This window comes from Mytilus galloprovincialis, chromosome 4 (assembly GCF_965363235.1).
Source record: "Mytilus galloprovincialis chromosome 4, xbMytGall1.hap1.1, whole genome shotgun sequence".
NCBI classification, from domain to species: Eukaryota; Metazoa; Mollusca; class Bivalvia; order Mytilida; family Mytilidae; genus Mytilus; species Mytilus galloprovincialis.
In genome coordinates this window covers 3,702,373-3,708,597 of record NC_134841.1, presented here as the reverse complement: position 1 = coordinate 3,708,597, position 6,225 = coordinate 3,702,373, and positions in this window count along the sequence as shown.

Genomic DNA, 6,225 nt, shown 5'->3' with positions numbered 1-6,225 from the left:
CGCGTTAATTTCTAGTAACAGTTAGGAAAACCTCCTTGAAGAATTGGTATATAAAAGACACGGTTGAAGAGATTTATCATTTTAAGTTAATTCATAGCACTATTTCGCTAAAATCGTTCGAATGATATATCAAAGCAATACATACGACAAAATATTTGTCCACAGCTATATAATATTGAAAGCGAGAATTGATATCCTTTTTTATTCTAACTGATATCACCGTTTCTCGACCGTGCAATTATTTTTCATAACCAAAATGTAGTTCAGAACTAGTCTTATTTTTATTCCTTTAAGAGTTAGAAAATTATCGTATAACCTATGTTTAACCTGTGGAAGAATAATTATTTCTCAAACTTCAAAACGTTATTCTCGTACAAACCTATTCTTGAATTCTATCCTATATTTGGAATGTTTTAGAAATTCAAATGTGACGTCACTTTTTTCGTCGATCTCTTCGGCTAAGTCGGCTGTATCGTTTTATGTGCTGGTTAAGGTTCTTTAATGTGTTCGTATTTATTCTGTAATTTGTCACCACTTCGGTGTTGTCATGTATATCTATTATAAAGTCATTTTTTTATAAATTTACTGTTTGCAAAAAAAGTATGAATTATTCTAAACAATAAGGATGTTCTCATCCCAGGCAGAAACACTTAGCCGTATTAGGCACAATGTTTTACAACTAAGTGGTCCTCAATGCTCTTCAACTTTGTACTTGTTTTGACTTTCGAACTTTTTTGATATGAGCGTCACAGGGTAGTCGCGTGTAGACGAGACGCGCGCTGGCGTATTAAATTATAGACTTGGTACCTTTTGATAGCTATTATTCGTGTGATTCTCTGTCCTACATGTTCTCCCATTTATCTGTATTGTAGTACTGTCATGTAATGTTGTCATCTAAATGTTATATTTAACATTGCCATAAAAGCGGGAAGTTTGGCAAGCCCCAAAACCAGGTTCAACCCACCATTTATTCTTAAAATGTCCTGTACCAAATCAGTAGTTATTCTTTCACAGAAAAATGGCCATTGTTATATCAAGTTCGTTTCTGTGTTTGTTACATTTCAATGTTGTGTTTCTGTTCTGTCGTAATTCTCCTCCGATTTGTTTTTCTCTCAATCGATTTGTGAATTTCAAACAGCGCTATATTATTGTTGCCTTTATTTATAACTCAAAACAAAAATCATTTATTAAAATTATCCTATAAACTTCAAAGAAATGAGTGCAAAAAACATACACACAACTTTAAGTTTTTTTTCCCAAAAATAAAGGAAAGTGCTTCCTAAATGTGTTTCCCTATATAACTGGGACAAACTCGAAAACTAATAAGACCAACTGGAATTCAAAGTCTATATAACATTTAAATAATACTTCAATAGTATTCATTTTACATGTTAATGATCTTATATAACTACTATTTACTCAATCAAGTTTGTCTGAATGTACTAAGGCAGAATCTGGAAATTATGTGTCTGTGTCGGACACTGACCTATAAAAGCTTTTATCTTAGTTTTTTTCCATCAAATTGAGGATCAGAATATTTTTTTAGAAAGGGAACCCCCCCCCCCTTCCCGCTTACAGTTAAATTGTCGTTTATTATGCTGTTTTTGTGTATTGTCCTAAATTAATTTAATTATTCGTTGTTATTCTGTGGTTGACATGTCGAAATGAACTATTGTTTTTATTTGTTTATGTGTTTCATTGTCTTGGTGTTTTCGCATTTATTTGTACTGTGTTCCTGTCTTGTTATGTTGTCATTTTAGCGGTACATTTAACATTGCCACACATAGCGACGGTTAAGCTAGCCACAAAACCAGGTTCAACTCAACATGTTTTCAATGTCCTGTACTAAGTCAGGAATATGACAGTTGTGACCTACCGAATTGGACTATTTACCGGCTTTGTTATGACATAGGCAACACGACGGGTGCCGCATGTGGAGCAGGGTCTGCTTGCCCTTCCGGAGCACCTGAGATCACCTCTAGTGATTTGATGGGGTTCGTGTTGTTTGTTCTTTGGTTTTCTATGTTGTGTCGTGTGTGATGTTGTTTGTTTGTCTTCTTCATTTTTAGCCATGGCGTTGTCAGTTTGTTTTAGATTTATGAGTTTGACTGTCCCTTTGGTATCTTTCGTCCCTCTTTTGTTATCTAATAGTCTCTATGAATGTTGCATTGTTGTTTGTGTTTTGGTGCACTTCTGTGTTCTGTTATTTTTTGTTTTTTTCTAATACTGTAAATTCAACAATCATTGCGTGCATTTATTATTGTAATTTTTCAAGAATAGACAAAAATGCGAGTTTCATTATCGCGATTTGAAAAAAAAATTGCGTTCAGATCTATGTTTCAGTTATCAGAATGCGAGTTCTTATAATTGCGATGACCATCCAGGCGCATTATTCGCATTATTTTCTCTCCATCAATATACGACTTTTTAATTGTGGTATACTACTGTTGTCTACATTTTTGTATCCATGTCATTTGAACTATGGTGGATAGTTCTTGTCTCTTTGGCATTCATACAACATCTCCTTATTGGTTTATATATAAAATGTAACACCCTTTTAAAGCATGTACAAATAACACGTTTTAGGACACGTTTATCATTTGAAGCAGTGGATAAATATTGTCCATTTCGCCAGTCGTTGACACGATATACTACAAAGATAGTGTCAATACATACGAACAACACGTTTAACCTTTCTAAATAGATATAATAAACGTATTGCAGCTTATGTTGTTATACCTTTGTGAATTGTTTCTTTTCTTCTTCCGATGTTTTGACGTTTAAAAAAGACAACCATGCTTGATAATATGACGTCTCTTAGACAACAAAAAATCTTTTTTCAGATAATTGGACAAAATAAGATAAAATATTTCCTACATATTGTCTCGATCTTTGGAAAAGAAAGATGCAGTTTGCCTAATGTTGTCTAGACGCCAGTAGAGAAATATATTCCATCAAGCCAGTAGAGAAACAGATATCATCAGACCAGTAGAGAAATAGATTCAATCATTTTCTGTATGTTCTGGAATATGATATATTCCGTCTCTTCCCAGTTAACATTCTTACCGTCTTTAATGGAGAAACATCGTATCGCATTTGAAGCAGTGATAAAATACCTAATACAAATATTTATTTTATACATTTTTGAAATTAGTAAAAACGAAAACGACTTCATGCTATGCATACAATATTTATTTAACCGTTTATCAATATAGATACAAATACCAAAATGCAACACTATTTTATTTCTTTTTTTTTTTTAAAGAATAATTGAAGTAACACAATACACATTTGTATATACCTAAAAACATATAAAGGACAGAAAATATGTCACAAACAAAATATTAGGGAAAAAATTAAAATAAAACAAGGTTTTCGATTCAGGTGATATATTTTTTTATATTATCACATTTATTTTTATATCATCAATTTTATATTTCTATATAATATATATCGAACAACTAATAATACAACTTAGTGAAAAGATCCTTATAGTGTTAAATACTTTGTTATGAAAACAGGGATAGCTGTCAAAATGTCGAGTTATTTTGTCAATCTACCTTTACACAAACAAATTAATCATTTGCACTAAAACTCACTTACGCAATTATTTCTTTTGAGCAAATCTATTTCCAAAATGTGAATTAAAACATATATATCCCAGAAGGTATCACAAGCCCAGTAGGCAGCACTTTTTTGTGCTGACATGAATTGTCATTGATATGGTTAAATTTATAAATTTACTGTTTACAAATTTTTGAATTTTTTGAAATACTAAGGCTTTTCTACCTCAGGCATAGATCACCTTAACTGTATTTGGAAATACTTTTAGGAATTTTGGTTCTCAATGCTCTTCAACTTCGTACTTTATTTGGCCTTTTTAAATTTTTGGGATTCGAGCGTCACTGATGAGTCTTTTGTTGACGAAACGCGCGTCTGACGTATATACTAAATTTAGTCCTGGTATCTATGATGAGTTTATTTAAACTATAATACTAGTATCTGGGATGTCTGTTCCTATGATTAATTTGCCCTGTCAATTTGTGTACCTTAGTTCGAAAGTATGAATTTATAAACAGAATTAATTTCAAGAGCTAGGATTATAGTGTATGATACACTATAAGAATATCCCATCAGTAATTATCTATACCCAATATCTGTTTAAAGCTTTTCGACAACCCAATCGTTTTCCATTGGTAGCTTTGTCCTCCCATCTCACCGACATTTTAAGATTTATCTACCAATTCATATTGTCTGTTGATCTTTTAACCCTTAAGCAATGCAATCTGTCCAGCGCTAAATATACAAAATATACAAATATCAAGTTGATAGACAATATGTACACTTTACCAATTGATATTCCTCTGGGGAGAACATATCACACTACAGTTCTTAGCGACAACACCTCCCTCCAATGGTTAAATAAACTACATCTTAACTAAGGAATATACTTATTTGTATTCAGATTTGACCTACAGTTTTGAATTTTTACACCGAAAATTTGCATTATTTCATGTAAGTGACATTAACATTAAGTCCTACATTGATCTCATTGGTAGTTATACAAGTTATACAAACTCTGTACACCGTATACTCGTTTTGTATACTTAAAAACAACTAATGAAACAATAGGAAATTGGAAATAATCGAAGGTTCAAATTTTATTTTATGGATTTCTTTTAAAAAATGGGGACAATATTGTGCGTTAATCTTAAAGACAAACGTCCTTGAAGCAGTGGTAAATGACACGTTTGAAGACACGTTTATCGTTTGAAACAGTGACAAATGTCGTTGACCAGGTGTTATATCAAAATAACGTCAATATAGAAGAACAACAAGTTTAACCTTAAAAGGTATGATGTGCTTTGCAGTAAAATAAAATTACATCATCTTTTGTATTTGGTATTGTGTGATTTTTTGAGGGAAAGTTGGAATTTTATATCAAGAACAATATGAACTAGTGTGTTAGATGTTTTAGGATACATTATTTTGGGTTTTAGTTTTCGGGAAGCTAACGTGAGAATTAATTGATTTATGAAAACCTTCCCTCTATTTAGATAACTAAATTAAATATGCTTTAAATAAAAAGATTTGATCTATCTAACGGCGTTTGTAATTTCATGAAACCCCTGTTTCTACATCCCGAAAGCACAGTCCTTTGTTATTCAAAACAATAGAAATTAATTATTTTTTAAATAGCACGAGCTTAAAAAATTACCAATAGTATTTACTACAAGTTGTTTCAAGATATTATCAAAACCCGACATTTTAGGAAATATCTGTTTTAGAAGAAAATAAAATCTTGAAACTCTCCTTTGTTGATTCCAGTCACATGTCTCAATTCTAAAGCGTTGAAAAAATGCATTCTTACTCCCGGACCTACCCCCCCCCCCCAAAAAAAAAAAAAACCAAAATGGCCCCAAAAAGAGAGTTCCTTAATATTCAATCTGCATATTTGTATGTTGAGCGTGTCGGGTCGACAGGTTCTAATCCAGACACATCTTCTCCTCAGAATGTCCGAATATGAATGTTTTTTTTCTTTTTTAGAAAGGGTGGCTTTTTCTTTTAAATTAAAACGTACCATGTAAAATATTTTCATGATTACCTTAATTAATCAAGTATAACTACTTTGGATTATAATATAAACTTCATCGTTAGTCTCTTCTACCAAATCCAACGCTTTTTACTGTAATACGATTTTAAGGTATTGCTTTTTATTCATGAAAATGTCATTAAATATTTTTCGTAAACAGTTATAAACACTTACAGCCTAACTTCCTGGCGTTGATCCTATTATGACATTACACAAGGTCATGTTTTTTCTTGGACTGTTTTGACGTTTTTACTCTCTATCCATTCGGAACGTTCTGAAAACTAAAATCACAAGAATACAGAACTGCGATGAAAATTCAAAACGGAAAGTCCATAATCAAATGGCAAAATCTAAAGCTCAAACACATCAAACTAATGGATAACAACTGTCATAGCTGACTTGGTATAGGCATTTTCTTATGTACAACATGGTGTATTAAACCTTAGTTTAAAGCTCCACTGAACTCTCACTTGTATGACAGTCGAATCAAATTCTATTATTTTGAAAACGATATGTGAACAAAACAAAAAGATAAAATAGGCAAAGATGTCAAAAATAGGGATTCAGCTGTCAAAATTGTGTTATAATCTTAATCACTATAAAAACAAACAAATATGTAAAAAATACTGATT